This window comes from Macaca fascicularis, chromosome 19, assembly GCF_037993035.2.
Source record: "Macaca fascicularis isolate 582-1 chromosome 19, T2T-MFA8v1.1".
Classification (NCBI taxonomy): domain Eukaryota; kingdom Metazoa; phylum Chordata; class Mammalia; order Primates; family Cercopithecidae; genus Macaca; species Macaca fascicularis.
This window is the reverse complement of record NC_088393.1, coordinates 40,865,066-40,888,550: the sequence shown is the minus strand read 5'-3', so window position 1 is coordinate 40,888,550 and position 23,485 is coordinate 40,865,066. Positions and strand designations below refer to the sequence as shown.

General features: G+C 43.2%; 1 long non-coding RNA gene across 2 annotated transcripts; it reads left to right on the top strand.

Moving 5' to 3' along the window:
* Positions 1 to 6,361: 6,361 nt before the first annotated feature.
* Positions 6,362 to 7,309, top strand: LOC123570348 (uncharacterized). Of its 2 annotated transcripts, none has more exons than XR_012428109.1 (3): positions 6,362 to 6,565; positions 6,756 to 6,902; positions 7,057 to 7,309. It is a non-coding gene; the product is annotated as an uncharacterized lncRNA (long non-coding RNA). The 2 variants fall into 2 exon arrangements; XR_006694490.2 differs by having other exon boundaries at positions 6,364 to 6,565; positions 6,756 to 6,913.
* The last annotated feature ends 16,176 nt before the right edge of the window (positions 7,310 to 23,485 follow it).

Below are 23,485 nucleotides of genomic sequence, written 5' to 3'. Positions count from 1 at the left end.
GGAAATGGGTTTAAAAGAAAAAAGTTTCAGAAATTAAGACTAACCTAGAAAGAATGCAAGAGTGAATAAACATAAGAGATAACTCCTTAGAAGAAACAGAAAATGAAACAAATGGAAATTTTTAAAAATCAAAGAAATGAGCAAAAATATAAAGGTTTCAGGAGAAAGTGACAAATCTCGAAGTTAGGTAAAGAGGATCCAACATACAGAGAATCGGGTTTCCTGAAGAAAAACCCAAAGCAGGGATCAGAAAAAATACTAGAAGCTATAGTTCAAAAAAGTACCTTTTAGAAATAAAAAGTTTTCAAACTGCATATTGAAAAGTCACACCATGTTCCTGAGAATATTGACCCAGAATGACTAACACCAAGGCATGAATTTAGTGAAATGACAGAACTTCAAAGGAAAAGAAAAATCTTTTGAGTGTCTAAGCAAAAATAGCCCATGATTTGTAAGGGATTGGAAATTGGATTATCATCAACTTTTTGACTGCAACATTTGTGCCAGAAGAAAATTGAGTAACATATTTAAAGAACTCAAGAAAATAAAATGTGAGCCAAAGATCTTATATTCAGGGAAACTGACTTTCAAGTATAAAGGGTACAAACAATCTTATCAGTATGTAACAGTTCAGGAAATATTGTTCCCATGATTCCTTCCTGAGGAATTCACTAGAGAATGAACTTCAGAAAACCAAAGTGTCTAGAGAGACGTCAACATAAGGGGGTGAATATTAAATATATAATTTACAGAATTAAGAATAAGTGAAAATTTTTTAAAAGTATAGTATATAATGGCTATATTCTCTGACAATATAGATATAGTACAGTTATTTATAAATTGAGGGATAAGAGAATAAGAAATGTATGCGGAAAAAAGCATACTGAAAAAAATTTTAACTGTTTTCAATAATGATGTTGATGGAAGTTGTATTGGCATTTTATACTGAGAATGCTGTATGTGTAATATGGGATAAAGGAAATAAGTAATTATTGTGTATTTCAATTCTGTCATCTCCTGGGCCCTTGAGAACCAGGATTTTTTGGTGAGAAAAAGGATTCAGGTATAAGAAAGAAGAATTTAAGTAAATATCCAATAATTCCTTTAAAAAATTTTTTTAGGTACAGATTGAGTCTCACTGTGTTGCCCAGGTTGGTCTTGAACTCCTGGGCTCAAGTAACCCCCTACCTCAGCTTCCCAAAGTATTGGGTTTATAGGCATGAGTCACTCCACCCAACCTCCAATAATTCTTAATTTTTTTTCATAGGGATGGACCTTTCGCTATGTTTGCTGGTCGCGATAGAACTCTTGGGTTCAAAAAATCCTCCCTCCTCAACCTCCCAAAGTTCTGGAATTATAGGGTTGAGCCACTGTGCTCGACCAACACCCAATAATTCTACATTTGAATTGGAAGAATCAATATAGACATATGAGACATTTTACATTTATTTATTAATATAATTCATTTTTAGAGCAGTTTTAGGTTCACAGTAAAATTAAGTGGACAGTACAGAGAGTTCCCATATACCCCCTTCCCATGGGCACATACAGCCTCCCCCACCATCCGTACTCCAGATCGGCGCGGTTCATCTGCTGCAATTGATATACTAACATTGACCAACATCAACCAAAGTTCATAGTTTACATTATGGTTCATTCTTATTATTTGTGAATTTTGACAAATATGTAATGATATGCACCCATCATTATAGCATTGCACAGAATAGTTTCACTGCCCTAAATATCCTCTGTGTTCTGCCGATTCATTCCTCCCTCCCCACAAACCCCTGGCAACCACTGAGTTTTTTACTGTCTCCACACTTTTGCCTTTTCCAGAATGTCATAGAGTTGGAATCATATAGTATGCAGCTTTTTCAGATTGGTTCTGTATACTTAGCAATATGCATTTAAGTTTCTTCCATGTCTTTTCATGGCTTGATAGCTCATTTCTTTGTATATTTTGGTTAACAGTTCTCTATTAGATATATCTTTTGAAAAAAAATTTTTTTGAGACCGTTTTACTCTGTCACCCAGGCTGGAGTATAGTGGTGGGATCTCGGCTCATTGTAGCCTTTGCCACCAGGGTCAAGAGATTCTTGTGCCTCAACCTCCCAAATAGCTGAGATTACAGGCACGTGCCACCACGCCTGGCTAATTTTTATATTTTTATTAGAGACGGGGTTTCACCATGTTGGCCAGACTGGTCCCGAACTCCTGACCTCAGGTGATTCACCCGCCTTGGCCTCCCAATGTGCTGCGATCTTTTGAAATACTTTCTTGCGGGCTGGGCGCGGTGGCTCAAGCCTGTAATCCCAGCACTTTGGGAGGCCGAGACGGGCGGATCACGAGGTCAGGAGATCGAGACCATGCTGGCTAACACAGTGAAATCCCGTCTCTACTAAAAATACAAAAAAATTAGCCAGGCATGGTAGTGGGCGCCTGTAGTCCCAGCTACTCGGGAGGCTGAGGCAGGAGAATGGCGTAAACCCGGGAGGCGGAGCTTGCAGTAAGCCAAGATCGCTCCACTGCACTCCAGCCTGGGCGACAGAGCGAGACTCCGTCTCAAAAAAAAAAAAATACTTTCTTGCAGTCTGTGGCTTGTCTTCTCACTCTTTTGACATTTTTTCTTTTTTAAAAAGATAGATAAACAGATACACAGACAGACAGATGACAGATGGATAGATAGATGATAGATTGCTAGATAGATAGATAGATAGATAGATAATTGATAGATAGATAGATAGATAGATAGATAGATAGATAGATAGATAGATAGATCCTCTACAGATTAAAACCAGGACTTCTTGGAAAAATGGCTGATTCCAGGTCTGGAACAGGAAATGTATAAGATAAGCCTGGAACATCTTGTCATGCTAAATAACAAGGAGGCTATCAGAGACTAAAAGATCATGTCAAAAGGACACAGGAACCGTCTGCAAGAGGCTCCCACTGGCCAAATATAGAACCATTTGAGCATCAATAAAGATGATAATTGTGATGGATAAAAACCCATCAAATATGTTTAAATCTTCAATTTATGAAACTACTTAAAACATTGTTTTAAGTATGAGGAACAAATTCACTCTCTTAAAAACAGGTAAATAAAGAGGAAAGAATCACACATTTATCCTGCCTCTGTTTAATACGTGAACTGTACCACTGGGTGAGCAAATAAATGGTGGACGACTGGAAGCATCTCTTTGTAGAAGTACTCAAGTTAATATGTGAGGAAGAAGTGACAGAATTAGAATATCACCATTTTGAAACCCCTAGTGAATTAACAGAGCTAAGCATTGTGCTGCAACAGCTGTTAGCATCACACAAAGAGAGACAAACCGGATATCATGTGCCTCCTAACGAAGGAATGCAGCACCTCTGGTCCTGCCACAAGGACAGAAGGCGAGTGTGATCCAACCTCTGGATCGAGCCGCCAATTTGCAGCAAATAGCGAAGAACATCTTGAACTGTGCCAAGAGTATCAATCAGCAGAATCCCGACAGTGGGAACTCTGTGGATCAAAAGGCTTTGGTTCCTCGACAGAGAAATTGTAAGGAAAAGAAGTGGGAGGAAACCTGTGGATTGAAAGAGATTCAAATGATAGACCGCATTTTTTAAAATGGCAAAGCTACATCATATGTCTTGGAAGGCACACTTAGGTGATGAAAGATGTTACCAGAAAGGGAGTCCTGATACAGACCCCAAGAGAGGGTTCTTGGATCTTGTGCAAGAAAGAATTCAGGGCGAGTCCACAGGGCAAAGGAAAAGCAAGTTTATTAAGAAAGGAATAAAGAATGGCTACTCCATAGACAAGAGCAGTCTTGAGGGCTGCTGGTTGCCCATTTTTATAGTTATTTCTTGATGATACGCTAAACAAGGGATGGATTTTTCATGCCTCCCATTTTTAGACCATAGAGGATAACTTCTTGACATTGCCATGGCATTTGTAAACTGTCACTACGCTGGTGGGAGTGTAGCAGTGAGGACAACCAGAGGTCACTCTCATTGCCATCTTGGATTTGGTGGGTTTTGGCTGGCTTCTTTACTGCAACTTGTTTTATCAGCAGGGTCTTTATAACCTATATCTTGTGCTGACTTCCTATCTCATCCTGTGACTTGGAATGCCCTAACCATCTGGGAACGCAGCCAAGTAAGTCTCAGCCTCATTTTACCCGGCCCCTATTCAAGATGGAGTTTCTCTGATTCAAACACCTCTGACAAAAACATAAAGAAAAACAGGAAAGAGTTTACTGTAAAAGTCATATGAGGGTCATTTTTGCAGGGAGGGTGGCAGTTCAGACTAGAAGGAAACCGAGGAGGGGCTTCCAGGGACACCAGGGACATTGGCAAAGTTCTATTTCTTGATCTGGGTGATGGCCGTAGTAATAACTCCACAAGCTATACATGTGTTTGACTTATTTTTTTCCTGTCTTGTTTTATTTTACAACAAGCATTTTTCTTTCTTATTTTATTTTATTTTACTTTATTTTTGAGACGGAGTCTCACTCTGTCACCAGGCTGGAGTGCAGTGGCGCGATCTCGGCTTACTGCAACCTCCACCTCCCAGGTTCAAGTGATTCTTCTGCCTCAGCCTCCCAAGTAGCTAGGACTACAGGCACGTGCCACTGTGCCCAGCTAATTTCTGTATTTTTAGTAGAGACGGGGTTTCACCACGTTGGCCAGGATGGTCTCGATCTCTTGACCTGGTGATCTACCCGCCTCTGCCTCCCAAAGTGCTGGGATTACAGGCACAAGCCACCTCACCCAGCCCTTTTTTTTTTTTTTTTTTTTTTTTTAATAGACAAGGTCTTGTTCTGTTGTCTGGGCTGGAGTACAGTGGTGTGATCATAGCTCACTGTACCCTCTCATTCCTGGGCTCAAATGATCCTCCTGTCTCAGCCTCCTGAGTAGCTGGGACTATAGGCACATGCCACCATGCACAGCTATTTTTAAAACAATTGTAGAGATGAGGTCTCACTATGTTGCCCAGGCTGGTTTGAAACTCCTGGACTCAAGCAATCCTCCCGCCTCGGCCTCCCAAAGTACTGGAATGACAGGCATGAGCCACTGTGACCAGTCCCTCAATCTTCATTTTGAACACAAATTTAATGATGCTTCAGAGAAGTTGAGGCAGTGCCCAGCCGTTTCCCCCACCCTGCCTCGGGAAAGCATTTGCCCTGGCAGCTGCTCAGGAGAAGCAGTGACATCTGTGGATTCTGGGGCTCAAGAGGGGTTCATGCTGAACAATGCTTCAGGGAGAAACAAGTGCAAGCAGGTGTGTGTGGGCCTCTGACACTTCTGCTTCCCATCCAGGCTTCCCACTCCAGCTCACAGGGATCCCCCATAACATGGGGTTCCAGTGCACCCTCATGTAAACACAAGGTACCACCTGCATCCTTGGAGATCCAATTTTGGGCTGTGTTTAGAAGGTAGCATCATAAAGGTGATTTAGATGAAATAAGGTCTACATCAAGCTGCTGAGAATAATGGCTTCCCATAGCCCCCACCATCCTGGTTTAGGCCCACTTAACAGATGGAACAGCCGAGGCCGAAAGATCAATACTTATCTTGGTTGGAGATGAGTAAGGGCTCTTGAGGGTGGTGCTACTGTTTTTCCATTTAACAAGCATTTACAGCAAAGACATGGAATCAACCCAAATGCCCATCAATAGTAGACTGGATAAAGAAAATGTGATACATATACACCATGGAATACTATGCAGCCATAAAAACGAACAAGATCATGTCCTTTGCAGGGACATGGATGAAGCTGGAAACCATTATCCTTAGCAAACTAATGCAGGAACTGAAAACCAAACACCACATGTTCGCACTTATAAGTGGGAGCTGAACTGTGAGAACACATGGACACAGGGAGGGGAACAACACACACTGGGGCCTCTGGGGGTGGTGGGGGAGGGAGAGCATCAGGATAGATAGCTAATGCATGCAGGGCTTGATACGTAGGTGATGGGTTGATGGGTGCAGCAAACCACCATGGGACGTTTACCTATGTAACAGACCTGCACATCATGCACATGTCCCCTAAAACTTAAAACAGCAACACAAAAGCATTTATTGAAATTTTCCTGGGCAGAGATAGTTTCTCCCTGGACCCTGGCCTCCCCAGCTCAACTGAGGGAGGAAGGAGCAGGTGGTTCACAGGACAGGAAGCAGTTTTCTCCCACCTAGTGTTTACTTGCCTATTATCTTCTAAGGCCACAGATACCTCTCACGCCTCCACCCACACGTTTACCTCCTTCCCAAAGGACAAGTTACAGAAATCCCAAGGACTCCAATTCCCTACACTCTGGTCTCTGGGCCAGCTCTTCCAGAGCACCACTCCCTGTGATTCATTCTGATGCCGGAAGTAAAAGATTCATTCAACTTCATCGTCCCTGTGATGTTTAGGGACAGAGCAAGCAGGGCATGCCTAGGCCTATACCTCTCAGAGCCTCAGCCTGGCCCGTGGACCTGAAAACGTCTGCACCTCGTGATTTCCAGAAGGGGATAGAGGCTCTCTGGTCCACAAAAGGAAAAGACAGGGATTAAATCACATTTCTCTCAGGTAACCCACTTCACTACCAGTTTAAGTACAGTAAACCCATTTTAAGAGCATCCCCCAGGAAGCATAAAGTTTATTTCATTGTACCATATAATCCCCTGTAATGGAAAACCAGTAATGAGGATGCCAGCAGCAGGTGCAAAAGGCAGTTTTACATCAATAGAAAATTCAATTCTCATTAATCTCTTCACAGCCAACATAATTGAGTCTTCACAGAGACCACCGGACTCACCCTCACCCCCACCTCGCCGTTCCCTTCGACAGGCTTGTCTTCCCATCGCTGCGCTGGAATTTGTCTGGAAACAAAGAGAAAAACATCGCTGATACCATCTCAGGCGATGTGGGTTTGCAGTGAGTCTCTTTATTCCCATCACCAAGTTATTACTGACATCCAAGGCGCTGAGCTCAGTCTCAAAGGCCTTCCCTTAGTATGTAAATAGCATCCTGCTTTGTTATTTATTTCTTAGCTTTCCTCTTTCCTCTCTTGCCCCCAGGGTTTTTTTCTTTCTGAAGATATCACAGGGCCACATGTCTCTTTGCTATCGCAGCGCTCTCCGTTTTAGCAGCATGAGAAAGAATTATGATCTAGGCAAGAGCCCGTGCCCTGTGTGCGGGTGTATGTCTTGTCGGCCTCCCCATCCTCCCAGGTTGGGGCGATAATTCATGCATGGGTGACAGCCGGTTTAAGAGCGATCACTGTGGAGCCACTGGAAAATGCACAGACTTAATAAACTCCCAATATTGCCTCATCTGATCTATTTCTTTCATTGCTTTCTTCTCCCCCATGTTAAGTTGTGATCATCCTTAGTGTTGACTAAAGTTGCACCAGCCTGATGTTCAGGCCAGCTCCATTAATTAAAACACTTCCTCTGCATCAATTGCCAATAGGCTCCCTTTCCTGCAAGGGCAAGCACTGGAAAATAAAGCCAGGCCAGGCACACTGGCTCACGCCTATAATCCCAACACTTTTGGGAGGCCAAGGTGGGAGGATTGCTTGAGGTCAGGAGTTCGAAACCAGCCTGATCAACACAGCAAGACCCCATCTCTAAATATATATATATTAAAAAATTAGCTGAGTGTGTTGGTGCATACCTGTAGTCCCAGCTACTCCAGAGGCTGAGGCAGGAGGACAGCTTGAGCCTGGGAGGTCGAGGTTGCAGTGAGCTGTGATGGTGCCACTGCACTCCAGCCTGGGTGATAGAGTAAGTCCCTGTCTCGAAAATAAATAAAGCCAAAACCAGACTTAGGTTGGTTCTTCATGCAGACCATGAACCACAAGCCAAGCAGAGAGGGGCAGGAGTGTGGTCCATGAGCCAAGGTCTGTCATGGAAAGAGAAAGCTGCAGCTTCAGAGTTCTCCCTTGAAGCAGGGCTCATAACCCCATAATCAGAGTAAACAGTTGTCGGGATGAGTGGTCTCCTACCTTGCTCAGGGTCTGGGGTCTGTCTTGGATGCTTCGGAAAACTCTGCTCCTTCTATTGCCAGAGATAGATCTGGGTTTTTTCCCTTTTCAGGTGAAGTGATGAGCTTTGCCAGTTGAGGCTGAGGCACTGTCAGGTGTGGGAAGAGCAGCTCTGTCCATTCAGCAGCCTGTAACTGCCCAGTGGGTTCTTCTTACCTGCTAGTTAGATAGAGCCAATCAACTGAGACAGCATTATTGCAATAGAGAAAGACTTTAGTAAATGCATAGCCAGATAAACAGGACACTGGAGCTTTGTTACTCAAATCAGTCTCCCTGAACATTCAGAGACTAGGGTTTTAAAACGATAATTTGGTGGACAGGGGCTAGGAAGTGGCGAATGCTGATTGGTTGGGTTGGCGATGAAATCATAGGGGGATTAAAGTGGATTCTTGTTGCTGTCTTCTGTTACTAGATAGGATCATAGAACTAGTTGAGCCAGTTTACCAGTCTGGGTGGCACCAGCTGGTCCACTGGAATGCGGGGTCTGAAAACTGTCTCGAACACCAATCTTGGGTTTGATGATAGTGATGTTATCCATAGGAGCAACTGGGGAGGCTAGGAATCCTGTGGCCTCTGGCTGCATGACTCCTAAGCCATAATTTCTAATCTTGTGGCTAATTCGTTAGTTTTACATAGGTGGTCTGGTCCCCAGACAAGGAGGGAGTTCGTTTCAGGAAGGTGCTGTTACCATCTTAGTTTCAAAGTTAAACTATAAAGTTAGTTCCTTCCATAAGTTAGCTTGGTCCATGCCCACAAATGAACAAGGGCAGCTTAGAGGTTAAAAGCAAGATACAGTCAGTGGGTCAGATTCCTCTCATTGTCGTAATTTTTGCAAAGGCTGTTTCAAGCCATCACCTGCATCCCCATGAGACACCCCGGTGCCAGCTGCCAAGTCAAAGCCCCCAGCCGGGAATTCCAGGCTGGATTTGGGCAGAAAATTGGGGTCTATCCACTGCCTACCATCATTCTTGGACCTTGATGTCCCAGAAGCCAGGGACACTTGCGTTGCTTTCATCCTTATGAAAATAAAGACAACCAGGGGCAGCCAGGGCCAGTTGGAAGCCCAGCAGAGCCAGAGTATGGCTTGAGAGTGGGGTCTAGGTAAGGCCCCCACTGCCAGAGCTTGGGTTCCTTGGTGGGACCTGGGGTCAGAGGGACAAAGGTCTTTCTGCTGGGCCTTGTCCTCCCCCTGGGTGTTTCCCTCTAGGACTTTGAGGTGTCTCCACTTCTCAGGTCAAACCTCTTTTTTGTTTTTGTTTTACTTTGTGAGAAAGAGTCTCACTCTGTCACCCAGGCTGGAGTGCAGTGGCGTGACCTCAACTCACTGCAACCTCCACCTCCCAGCAAACCTCTGTTTTTTTTTGTTTGTTTGTTTGTTTGTTTGTTTTTTTGAGACGGAGTCTTGCGCTGTCACCCAGGCTGGAGTGCAGTGGCCGGATCTCAGCTCACTGCAAGCTCCGCCTCCCGGGTTCACGCCATTCTCCTGCCTCCGCCTCCCGAGTAGCTGGGACTACAGGCGCCCGCCACCTCGCCCGGCTAGTTTTTTGTATTTTTTAGTAGAGACGGGGTTTCACCGGGTTAACCAGGATGGTCTCGATCTCCTGACCTCGTGATCCGTCCGTCTCGGCCTCCCAAAGTGCTGGGATTACAGGCTTGAGCCACCGCGCCCGGCCCAAACCTCTGTTTTTTAAACATGAACCCAGCTATGTGCGGTGGCTCAAGCCTGTAATCCCAGCACTTTGGGAGACTGAGGCAGGCAGATCACTTGAGGTCAGGAGTTCGAGATCAGCTGGGCCAACCTGGTGAAACCCCATCTCTACCAAAAATACAAAAATTAGCCAGGCATGGTGGTACACACCTGTAATCCCAGCTACTCGGGAGGCTGAGGCAGGAGAATCACCTGAACCCAGGAATTGGAGGTTGCAGTGAGCCGAGATTGCACCACTGCACCCCACCAGGGTGACAGAGCAAGACTCCATCTAAAAAAAAAACTGCACCCCACTGCCCAAACTCATCACAGAAGCCCTGCCAGCTCCCATCAGCCCATTCCCTTCTCTGTCCCATGAAGGCTGCTCCTTCTCTCCCTATCTGCTTGCTCCTTCCCCTCCTTGTTGCCGCTGCTGGGAAGAGTAGCTGCTCCCTCCTGCGTGTGCCTGGGCTGGCTTCTCCTCTCAGTTTCCAGATGGAGGTTCATCCTCTGACTCCTCTTGCTCTTCTGCTGCTGAGGTCCAGCCATCTGCATCGACCTGTTGATGACCACTGTGCTCCCAGCCCCATACGGGGCTGAACCAAGGAAGGTTAGATAACAGAGACAGCTGGGGGAACCTTGACCACAGAAGGACAAAGTTGAGTTACCACCAATGATTTGTGAGAAGAGTTGCACTGAAAGCTGGGGCCACAGCCCTTTGAGGCCTGAAAACTTGGATGTTTCTTTGTTTTTATTAAGAGACGGGGTCTCTGTCACTCAGGCTGGAATGCAGAGGTGCAATCATAGCTCACTGCAGCTTGGACCTCCTGAACTCAAGCAATCCTTTCACCTCAGCCTCCCAAATAGCTGGTATTACAGGCATGAGCCACCATGCCCAGCTGAAAAATTTGAGTTTTTATGCATTGCTATTTATTTTACATCCAACAACAAATAACAAAAATGAAACCCACAAAACCAAGGCACAGCTTGGAAGTATAAAGTGAGAATATAGACATTCTTTTCCAGGGTGAGACAGGAAGGATCACAGAGGTCGCCCTTGGGGCCAGCCATCAGGGAGGGCCTGATATCAGATGGAAAATCGCTCGGTCCTTGCTTCGCTTGAACCTCTTTAGGAAGAAGCATGAACTTGCTCTCCACATGTGTGGGGCCACAGGGGTTTAAGACACTAATCTCCATAGACTCTCCTGGCGTCTTCCATCACAGCCGCACTCAGCTCCTATCCTCAGCGCGTCTCCTTTAATGATTCGTAAAGACTTAATGGGTCACCCTTGTCTGGGTCTCACCTCCCTGTGGTCACCTCTACCTGAGCAGTCCTTCTAAAATATGACCTGACTGTGCCAGTCTCATGCTCAGAAAGCGCTAATAACTGTTCACCACTTACCTAATCCAAGGCACAACCCTCACTCTGGATTCGAGGCCATCCTTTCCTTTCTTTGGAGTATTCCCTAGACACGTGACCACCTTCCCTCCGGGAAACACCCATTCACGCTGCTCTGCAGGCACACTCCCTGCCTCCCACTGCCATTCCTCAAACCCCCTTTTAGCGCCACCATTGCCTGTTATTCAATATTGCTCCGAGAGTCTTAGCCTGTACAATTAATCAAGAAAAAAAAAATACATGTAATGATGGAAAAAGAGAAAAGAAGGCAATTATCTGATTTCAAAAAATTAAATGAATGAAAAACTATTAGAAAATCACAAAAAAAGCACTGAGATCTGTAGTTTTCCCGTATAAAAACAGTAGCTAGTTAAATATAACAAGGACTGGTCACTGTGGCTCACGATTTTAATTCCAGCACTTTGAGAGGCCAAGGCAGGAGAATGGCTTGAGGCCAGGAGTTTGGGAGCAGCCTGGGCAATAGCAAGACCCTGTCTCTATACAATAAAAAAATTTTTTAAAATAACAAATAAATAAAAATAAATATAATGAGGTAAAAATATGCAACATAACAACAAAAATATAAAATATCCCAGAAAAGAATATCCAGGAAAAGAAATTTGCAACACCTTTATAAAATTAAAAAATCTATAAAACTCTATCACGGGAGATAAAATAAGAGCTTAATAAATGAAGAGATGTGTTTTGGCATAGGAAGACTTGGTAATAACAATATTTCAATTCCTCCTAAATTAATCTGTAAATGTAACTCCAATAAAGTTCTCAGCAGGATTTAGGGAGAATAACTTGATAAAATTCAATTGGAAGAATTCCAAAGGACTAAGATGAACTAAAAAATGATTTGAAAAAGAACAATGAAAGTGGACTTGGGATGCTGATTAAAACTTGAAATAGAGAAGTAAGACAACAGAACAGAAAGACCCTTGCCTATGTGGAAATTTGGAATTACTGACTGTAACAGCAGGTACTTACCGGGCACCTGCTACAGACTATACCCTGTTCTAAACACTTTACTTGTATTAATTCATTTAATCCTGACATCAACCCTATGTAGGTTACCATTACTATCTCCAGTTTACAGAAGAGGAAATTAAAGCACAAAAAAGGTAAGTAATTTGCCCAAGTCAGGGGTGATACTTTGCACTTGTAGTCCCAGTTACTCAGGAGGCTGAGGCAGGAGGATCACTTGAGCCTGGGAGGTCAAGGCTGCAGTAAGCTATGATTGTGCCACTGCACTCCAGCCTGGGTGACAAAGCAAGATTCCATCTCTAAAAATATCCCTTTAAAAACCTGCTCAAGGCTGGGCGTGGTGGTTCATGCCTGTAATCCCAACACTTTGGGAGGCCGAGGCAGGTGGATCACCTGAGGTCAGGAGTTCAAGGCCAGCCTGGCCAACATAGCAAAACCCCATCTCTACTAAAAATACAAATATTAGTCAGGTGTGGTGGTACATGCCTGTAATCCCAGCTACTTGGAGGCTGAGGCAGGAGAATCACTTGAACCTGGGAGGCGGAGGTTGCAGTGAGCTGAGATCGTGTCACTGCCCTCTAGCCTGGGTGACAAAGTGAGACTCTGTCTCAAAAAATAAACAATAAAAAATTAAAATCTGCTCAAGGGCACACACTGTTACTTAACAAAAGAGGAAGATAAAGTCAGTATAAGAATAGTGTATAAAATACATAGGTATAAGTGGAAGAAACGAAGTGAAATTTCCTACCTCAAACCACATACAAAATTGAATCCCAGATGTGGAAATGATTTCAATGTAAGAAGAATCAAAAGAGTACTGGATGCTCAGAGTGGTGTTATTCATGATAGCCAAAAGGTAGAAGCAACTCAGATATCCAACACATGAATAGCCAAGCAAACTGTCTTATGTCCATGTGGTGGAATATTATTCAGCCATAAAAAGGAATGAAGCACTGATACCTGCTTCAACATGGATAAATCTTGGAAGCATGATGGCAAGTGAAAGAAGCCAGACACAAAAGGCCACATGTTGTATGATTCCATTTGTATGAAGACTCCAGAATAGATAAATCCATAGAGAAACAAAACAGGCTGGTGGTTGCCAGGTGCTGAGGCAGCAAGGAGGGGAGAATGGGGAGTGACTGCCTAATGGGTATGGATTTTCCCTTTGGGGTGATAAAATTATCCTGGAACTAGATAGAGATGATATGGATCATCTCTTTAAATTATACCCTTTAAAGTGGTTAATGGTTAATTTTACATTATGTAAATTTTACCTTAAAAAAAGGTAGTAGGGCAGGGCACTGTGGCCCACACCTGTAATCCCTGCACTTTGGGAGGCCAAGGCGGGTGGATCACCTGAGGTCAGGAGTTCGAAACCAGCCTAGCCAACATGGTGAAAACCTGTCTCTTCTAAAAATACAAAAAATTAGCCAGGTGTGGTGGCACATGCCTGTAATCCCAGCTACTTGGGAGGCTAAGGCAGGAGAGTCAGTTGAACTCAGGAGGAGGAGGTTGCAGTGAGCCAAGATTGCACCATTGCACTCCAACCTGGGTGACAAGAGCAAAACTCTGTCTCAAAAAAAAAAAAAAAAAAGTAATAGAAGACTTCATAGAAGAGTGAATTTAACATCTTGGTGTGTTAGATTGTTACAAGAATGGCATCCAATGAGTCACACCTCCCCATCCCCATCCTCCTTTGCAATGTGGCTTTGTTGTTCTTTCCATCAAGAAGTGAAGTCAACAAAGATGTCATCCCTTGAAGCTAGGCTGGCCTCATGACCTGCTTTGACCAATATAGTGCAGAAGAAGCAATATCATGTCCGCTCTGGAGCCTCTACCTTAAGAGATGTTGCAACTTCCACCTGGCCCTCTTGGAGATCTGAGGCCACCATGACACAAGGAGGCCAGTATAGCCTCTTAGAGGATGAGAGGCCATGTGGTGCAGAACCGAGGTGCCTATAGGGGAGAGAAAAACATGTCTCTTCTTCCTGAGGATTCAGTAACTGTGTCTATGAAATAAGCTGACAGTGGTCAAATTAACAGGAAAAAAGGTTTATCAATTTATTACATGCATGGGAGCATTGCAGGAAGGAAAAGTGAATATTCTCCAACCCAGTGAGATCTAGAAGTGTATATACCCTCATCATAGGGAAGAGGGGATGTAGGCAGTGGAGGGGAGACTAAGTGATTTTTGGGGAATGATGGATGATCCTGCAGAAGAACAAGTGACAGCCTGGGACAAAGTGTTGACATACTGTTGACCTCCAGCTTCCTCTCCTGTGATCTGAGTAAAACAGCCTTGACTGATGAGATTCCTGGGGAGGGAATTCATGACGATTGAGTTTCTTTAGAAGGCTCTGTCTTCAGGCAGATGAGGGAAGCTCAGAGGAATCTCCTTCCTGCATTTGCTGTTCCCCAAGTGCCCTCAGTTTGAAGTCCAAAGTGGCTTATTTGGGGGTGGAATTTCCGGAACTCCTTCATGCCCCAACCCAAAGCCAGAACCAGCTGTCAGCTTTAGTTGTGTAAGTGATCCCAGGTGAGACCAGCAGGAAAACCACCCAGCTGAGCTCCACCTAAATGCCATCCAGATAATTGAAACAAGTAGTATACTGCTATTGTTTTAAGCCACTACGTTTTGAGGGCAGATTCTTGTGCAGCAATAGATAACTGATGCATTTGGGCTGAGGAAGACTCTTTTCTTATTGCAGTACTAAAGAATAAAATGACAGAAATAGGACAAATCTGACTACATTAAAAATTTAAAACTTCTGTTAGGCAAAACACAAACAAAACACTACTAATCAGTGGTACTTATCCTAGGGATATGTCAAAACTGCCTGGAGAGGTTTTTTTTGTTTTTGTTTTTTTGTTGTTGCTGTTGCTTGAGACAGAGTCTTGCTCTGTCGCCAGGCTGGAGTGCAGTGGCGTGATCTCAGCTCACTGCAACCTCCGCCTCCTGGGTTCAAGTGATTCTCCTGCCTCAGCCTCCCAAGTAGCTGGGACTAGAGGCACGTGCCACCACACCCAGCTAATTTTTGTATTTTTAGTAGAGATGAGGTTTCACCATGTTGGCCAGGATGGTCTCGATCTCTTGACCTTATGATCCACCCGCCTCGACCTCCCAAAGTGCTGGGATTACAAGCATGAGCCACCACACCCAGCGTGCCTGAGGAGTTTTTTAACATGCACATACCAGCCTCATCCCAAGGAAACTTTGCAGACTCTCCAGTGTTTCAAGTCAATACATGTGGCTGTATTAGGACATAGTTAGAACAAGGATTCTGTGACCAGTCAATGATCTTGGATCCCATTTACTGATTGTGTGCCTTTGGGCAGTTATTTAACCTCTCAGTGCCCAGGTCAGAGCTGTTGCTGTGAGGATGAAAGAATTTGATAAATTAATGTATGTGAGACAATTAGAGGAGTGTCTAGAGTATATTAAATATTTAATGAATTTAACCAGCATGTGTATGTTGAAAATTTTCCAGGTGATTCCTGTATATCATCCATAGAACCAAAACACAAAATTTTACCAAGACAGTGTATGTAGAGAGTCATTTGCAGCACTCACATTTTTGTATTTGCTCATATTATGCTCATATATATTTGCTCATATTACGATGAGAAAAAGATCATTGTCCTTGTAATAGACCAAAAGGTTATTCTTGCCTGTGGCACAGATAAAGCCAATTTACTGAGACAGCGGTATTGCAGTAGAGAAAGAGTTTAATAATTGCAGGGCCAGTCAAGTGGAAGGATGGGAGTTTATTACTCAAATAATCCTCCCTGGAAATTCAGAGGCTAGGGTTTTTCAAGGATAGTTTGGCGGGAAGGAGCCAGAGGAATGGGGAATGCTAATTGGTAGGATCAGGGATGAAATCACACGGGGTTGAATGATTGTTGACTTCAGTTGACTCAGTTTCTTGGTATGGTTACCAGTCTGGGTGGTGGCAGCTGGTCTATCAGAATGCAGGGTCTGGAAAATACCTCAAACCAATCTTAGGTTTTACAATAGTGATGTAATCTGCAGGGGCAATTGGGAAGGTTAGGAATCTTGTGGCCCCTGGCTACATGTGTCTTAGCCATATGTTAACCTTGTGGCTAATCTGTTAGTTTTACAAAGGCAATCTTGGTCCCAAAGCAAGGAAGGGCTAGTTTTAGGAAGGGGCTGTTATCGTCTTTGTTTCAAAGTTAAACTATAAACTAACTGCCTTCTATAGTTAGCTTGGCCTATGTCCAGGAATGAATAGGTACAACTTCAAGGCTAGAAGCAAGATGGAGTAAGCTATGCCAGATTTTTCTCACTGTCATAATTTTTGCAAAGGTGGTTTCATTCTCAATATATAAACAGCTCTCAACAATCAATAAAAGAAGCTGAAAAGACAAATGCAATCAATTCCAAAAGAGGGGATATGCAATGGCCAATAAACATTAAAAGACATTCAACTTCAGTGATCAACAGAAATGTGTATTAAAACAATGTTTTGGTCTATCATATTTACAAAGAGTTAAAAAGGAGGATTGCCAATGCTTATGAGCATGTGGAAAAACAAGAACTTTCAAATGCTGTTAGCTAAATTCTGAGTTATTACCATCTTCCTGACACCAATGTGGCAAAGTGAATATGGTATGACCCATTTTTGTAGATACATATGCAGGGGCTTGTCACTAACCATTGTCCCAGCTGGTGAGGAGATAGTTGGTGGTGGGGTGTAATATCAGGAAGTTCAGGCCAGGTACAGTGGCTCAGGTCTGTAATCCCAACACTTTGGGAGGTGGGGAGATCACTTGAGACCAAGAGTTTGAGACTAGCCTGAACAACATAGTGAGGTCTTGTTGTCTACAAAAACTTTTTTTCTAATTAGCTGAGTGTGGTGCTGCATGCCTGTAGCACCAGCTACTCAAGAGCCTGAGATGGGAAAATGGCTTGAGCCCAGGAGGTCAAGGCTGCAGTGAGCTATGATCGCACCATGCACTCAAGTTTGGACACAGAGTGAGACTCTGTGTGTATAATAAAATACATATATTTATTACATATAATAATAAACTTCATGTGTATATATGACAAACATATATAATAAACTTAATATATAATATAAATATACACACAATAAACATATATAAGTTTATATAGATATAAGGTATATGTTTATCATTTATTACATATATGAAGTTGTTATATATTATTATACATAATTAAAATATATATTTATATATAATATACAACTATTTATTATATATAACAAATATATTTTTATACATATTTCCTAATATGTATATTAGGAAGCCCAACAGGCAACAGGGGCTGCAGATCCTGTTGGCCTCATCAGTGCTGACAATTTCATCTCCATCTGTCTGATTACTGTATTTTATTTTTCAATCAGTTCAAAACGTGGTGGGGAGGGAACAGTATTGTTTATTGCACACCTCAAATGCCAACAAACTCATCTTCTCTTGTTCTTTCACAATATGCCTGATTGGATGAGCTATTCAGCCTATCAGTTAAGAACCAAAAACCTGGTTACCCTTTTCCCTCCAGGCAGGAAGGGCTCAATTATGCAAAGCTTCCCAGGAGGAGAGAGGAGATCTTTGTATTCTGTCTCTCTAAAGCAACAAAAAAGAGAAGAAAGATCAAATAGTTTCCAGTCTCTAATAAAGCAAGGTGAGCACTTATATTTGGTTGCCACATATATGTAAAATTTACTACAAAAACAGGGAGAAATAGCCGGGCAGGGTGGTTCATGCCTGTAATCCCAGAACTCTGGGAGGCCGAGGTGGGTGGATCATCTGAGGTCAGGGGTTCAAGACCAGCCTGACCAACATGGAGAAACCCTGTCTCTACTAAAAATACAAAAATAGCCGAGCGTGGTGGCACATGCCTGTAATCCCAGCTACTCGGGAGGCTGAGGCAGGAGAATTGCTTGAACCCAGGAGGCGGAGGTTGTGGTGAGCTGAGATCATGCCATTGCACTCCAGCCTGGGCAAAAGAGCGAAACTCTGTCTCAAAAAAAAAAATGGAGGAAAAAGAGTTAGGATGTGTACCCAAAAATGACACGGAGGAGGGAACAGGAAGGTTAACAACAAGTTCAAGTCCAGCCTACACAACATAGCAATACCCAATCTCTAAAAAATAAAACAAAAAACCACCCCCAAACCCAAGGTGTTGATAGTAATTGTCTGAGAAGGTGGTATCAAGGGTGTTTCCTATTTTCTTGAATCTGATCTTTCTGTCATTTACAGATATTTCTCTTGAAATAGAAAATACATCTTATACAAGCATACCTCAGAAATACTGCAGGTTCACTTCCAGACTAATTCAATAAAGCAAATATTGCAATGAAGCAAGTCACATGAATTTTTTTGCTTCCCAGTGCATATAAAAGTTATATTTACATGATACTGCAGTCTATTGAGTGTGCAATAGCGTTATGTCTAAAAAAATGCATATGTTTTAACTTAAAAATACTTTACTGCTTAAAAATGCAAACGATCATCTGAACCTTCAGCTAGCTCTAATCCTTTTGCTGGTGGAGGGTCTTGGCTCAATGTTGATGGCTGCTGACTGATCAGGGTCAAGGTTGCTGAAGACTGGGGTGGCTGTGGCACCTTCTTAAAATAAGACAACAGTGAAATATGATGCATCCATTGACTCTTTCTTTCATGAGAGATTCCTCTGCAGCCTGTGACACTGTGTGATAGGATTTTACCCGCAGTAGAACTTCTTTCAAAATTGTAGTCAATCCTCTCAAACCCTGCCGCTGCTTTTATCAGCTATGTTTATGCAATATTCTAAATCCTTTATGTCGTTTCAACAATGTTTACAGCATCTTCGCCAGGAGTACATTTGAGTGATCGCTCTTTCTTCTCTCATGCGTAAGAAGCAACTCCTCATCTGTAAAAGTTTGATCACAAGATTGAAGCATTTCAGTCACATCTTCAGGCTTTGCTTCTCGTTCTAGTTCTCTTACTATTTCCACCCCACCAACAGTTATTTTCTCTACTGAGGTCTTGAATCCCTCAAATTCATCCATGAGGATTGGAATCAACTTTTTCCAAACTCCCGTTGATGTTGATATTTTGACCTCCTTCTCATAAATCACAAATGTTCTTACTGGCATCTGGACTGGTGAATTCTTTCCAAAAGGTTTACAGTTCACTTTGCCCAGATCTATTAGAGGAACCACTGCCTGTGACAGCTGTGTCTTTACGACACATGGCTCTTAAATAATGAGACTTAAAAACCAAAATTACTCCTTGATCCATGGGCTGCAGAATGGACGTGGTGTTAATAGATGAAGGAGCAAAGGATATGCCATCTCAAAATATTGATTACCAATTTTACCAATTATCTTGGTATATTGATTATTTTGAAAACATCAGAGACATTATGGTTTCAGAAAGGGCTAGCTGATACCTCTTGGATGGATACCCTCACCTATACCAGGGCAAGAAAACAGCCCTAATCAACAGAGACTGAGATTTGGTGGCTACAGTGGACTTGAATAAATAGATTTAACAAAGTAACCCTTACCTTCCACTTGTTTCCCTCCCCGTATCTTCTAGTGACCCCTAGAAAATTTACTGCCCCAGCCAAATTTTCTTTGTCATGTCATTTCTTCTCAAATTCATTGTTCTTTATTTAAAAAGTATGAAAAGATCTTGCTTTGGCCATTTCTTCAGACTTCACTCTCTTGTGAAGATCCCCATGTACATGTAAAACTCATAACATTTATATGTTTTTCTCTTGTTAATTTGGCTGGTGTCCATTGGTTTCTAGATCCAGCCAAAGAGCCCACGTAAGAGCTCAAGGGGGTGTTGAAGGTGATCTCTGACTCCACTACACAGGCATGAAAACAACATTAATCCCTTGCACATCTGCATCAGAGGTCTTGGGTGACCAGGTTCATTGTCAATGAGCAGTAATATTTTGTAAGGAATCTTCTTTTCTGAGCAGCAGATCTCAACAGTGGATTTAAAATATTCAGTAAATCATGCTGTAAACATGTCATCCAGGCTTTGTTGTTCCATTTACAGAGCACAGGCAGAGTAGATTTAGCATAGTTCTCACGGGCCCTAGGATTTTCAGAATGGTAAACGAATATTTGCTTCAACTTAAGGTCACCAGCTGCATTAGCCCCTAACAAGAGAGTTAGCCTGTCCTTTGAAGCTTTGAAGCCAGGCATTTACTTCTCCTCTCAAGCTCTGAAAAAGTCCTAGATGGCATCTTCTTCCAATAGATGGCTATTTTGTCTACCCTGAAAATCTGTTGTTGAGTGTAGCCACCCTCATCAGTGATCTTAGATAGGTCTTCTGGATAGCTTGCTGCAGCTTCTCCATCAGCATGTGCTGCTTCACCTTGCACTTTTATATTGTGGAGACAGCTTATTTCCTTAAGCCCCATGAACCGACCTCTGCTAGCTTTCAACTTTTCTTCTGCAGCTTCCTCACCTCTCTCAGCCTTCACAGGATTAAAGAGAGTTATGGCCTTGCTCTGGATTAGGCTTTGGCGTAAGGGAATCTTGTGACTGGTTTGATCTTCTATCCAGACCACTCAAACTTTCTCCATATCACCAATAGGCTGTTTAGCTTTTTTATCATTCGGATGTTCACTGGAGTAGCACTTTTAATGTCCTTCAAGCATCTTTCCTTTGCATTCACAGCTTGGCCAGCTGCTTGGCACAAGAGGCCTAGTTTTTGGCCCATCTTGGCTTCTGACGTGCCTTCTTCACTAAGGTTAATCATTTCTAGATTTTAATTCGAAGTGAGAGATGTTCAACTCTTTTTCCTACTTGAACACTTAAGGTCCATTGTAGGGTTGTTAACTGGCTTAATTTCAATATTGTTGTGTCTCAGGAAATAGGGAGGCCTGAGAAGAGGAAGAGGAGGGGAGAATAGTCAGTTGGTGGAACAGTCAGAACACACACATTTATCAATTAAGTTTGCTGTCTTGGCCGGGCGCGGTGGCTCAAGCCTGTAATCCCTGCACTTTGGGAGGCCGAGACGGGCGGATCACAAGGTCAGGAGATCTAGACCATCCTGGCTAACACGGTGAAACCCTGTCTCTACTAAAAAATACAAAAACCTAGCTGGGCGAGGTGGCGGGCGCCTGTAGTCCCAGCTACTCGGGAGGCTGAGGCAGGAGAATGGCGTGAACCCGGGAGGCGGAGCTTGCAGTGAGCTGAGATCCGGCCACTGCACTCCAGTCTGGGCGACAAAGCGAGACTCTGTCTCAACAACAACAACAAAAAAAAAGTTTGCTGTCTTATATGGGCGTGTATGTACACTTACATAGTAACATGTACATAGTTACTATGCACATACTAAGTACATGTGCATAGTAACATCAAAAATCACTGATCACAGATCACAATAACAGATGCAATAATATGAAAAAGTTTGAAATATTTCAAGAATTACCAAAATGTGACACAGAGACACAAAGTCAGCACATGTGACTGGAAAAAATGACACCAAGATACTTGCTCAACACGGGGTTGCCACAAATCTTCAATTTGTAAAAAATGCAATGTATATGAAGCATAATAAAGTGAAATGCAATAAAATGAGGTGTGCCTGTATATCTTTAGGTTTTTGTTTACCTTTTGGAGATGTCTTCTCTGTTCAAACAAGTCTCTAATCCCAGCCCCTTATTTTGACAATTGTGCTGGGGTCCATTCTGTACAATATCATCCTACCTGCTCCCTAACCCTAACCCTACCTCCATCCTGGCCTATGAAGTTTGAACCAAGAGTAGTCATTATCCCAATCTTGACCAACAGAGATTCCCCTGACCAGAATTTTGGAATAGAGCTGGGAAAGTCAGCCCTTCCTGTGGCTAAACCAGTGACTTAAATAGTCAGGAAAGGGGCCAGCCATGTTCTCAGTCATGTGGTAATGGGAGTCTAGGCTGAGTCACAAATTTTCCTGAAACCTCGCTGGATTCCTGTTCACAGATTCTGCATACTTTAAAAAACAACAACAGCAGCAACAACATATTTGTGTCTAGTTGAATGAAATAATCAGAAGAATATTAACAAAGATGAACTTTGGTACCAGAAGTGGGGTTATGAGTAAACTGTTCCTCCCTCAAAGACTGTCTGAGACAGGATGGGAGTAAGGAAATAAGTCACTAGTGAAGTTTTCCCATCCAACACTGAGAAATATCCCCCCGGGTTATGTGAACCCCAAATATCTGAGTCAGGTCTCAGTTAATTTGGAAAGTTTATTTTGCCAAGGTTGAGGACGTGTACCTGTGACACAGCTTCAGGAGGTCCTGACAACACGTGACCAAGGTGGTCAGAGCACAGTGTGGCTTTATACATTTTAGGGAGACATGAGACATCAGTCAACATATGTAAGACGAACACTGGTTTGGTCCAGAAAGGTGGGACAACTCGAAGCAAAGGCGGAACAACTCAAAGTCGGGAGGGGGCTTCCAGGTCGTAGGTAGATAAAAGACAAATGGTTGCATTCTTTCGAGTTTCTGATCAGCCTCTCTGAAGAAGGCAATCAGATACACATTCATCTCAGTGCGCAGAGGGGTGCTCACATTAATAACAGTATTAATCCGCTGACTCTGCCATCATGGCCTTATCACCTCTCTTTGGTCCCCATCTTTCAACACTTGCATTGGGGATCAAGTTTCCAACATTTTGCTTTTTGGGAGACACATTCAGATCATTGAATAGAATGGGAGGCAGGTTTGCCCTGAGAAGTTCCCAGTTTGACTTTTTCCTTTAGCTTAGTGATTTTGGGGGCCCAAGATTTATTTTCCTTTCACATTTATATGTTAGAAATGTAATTGATGGGCTTATTGGCTGTAAGAGTAGGGACCAATAGAGAGTAAGGCTATAGGAAATCCCTATAGTCAGACAGCTCAGGTTTTTATAAGAGATGTAGTACCAGAAAAAAGAAAATCTGGCTAACAAGGGGCTTGTGATTCTCAGTCCCTCAAGAAAGTCACAGTTTTGAGTTCAGGCTCTAAGTGGGAATAAATCATCACGGCGGTCAGCCCTTTCAGGGAATCCCCCACAGTGCTCCTTTCCGGGTGTCCCCACAGGACACTGGATAGGGAATTCCCCCCATTACAAGCAGACCCTGGGGTGACTGCTGGTTATGGAAACAAGCCACCAAAGAATTATGGAAGGTAAGAATTCACTGGAACCATCACTGCCTTATTCTGTTCGGGAAGGAAGAAATGGTATTTGCTTTGGACTGGCAACCAAGCAGGGTGCAGTTCTATTCTAGAAGGCTCTTAACATGTTCTCTCTTCTAAATGAAATTGGCTACCATCCATGGGGTGTGTTGGGGAAGATTTCATTATCATTCAGCCTACGGGTGGCACAACGCGGAAGGCAGGCACAGATGGAGTGGAGTGGCCTG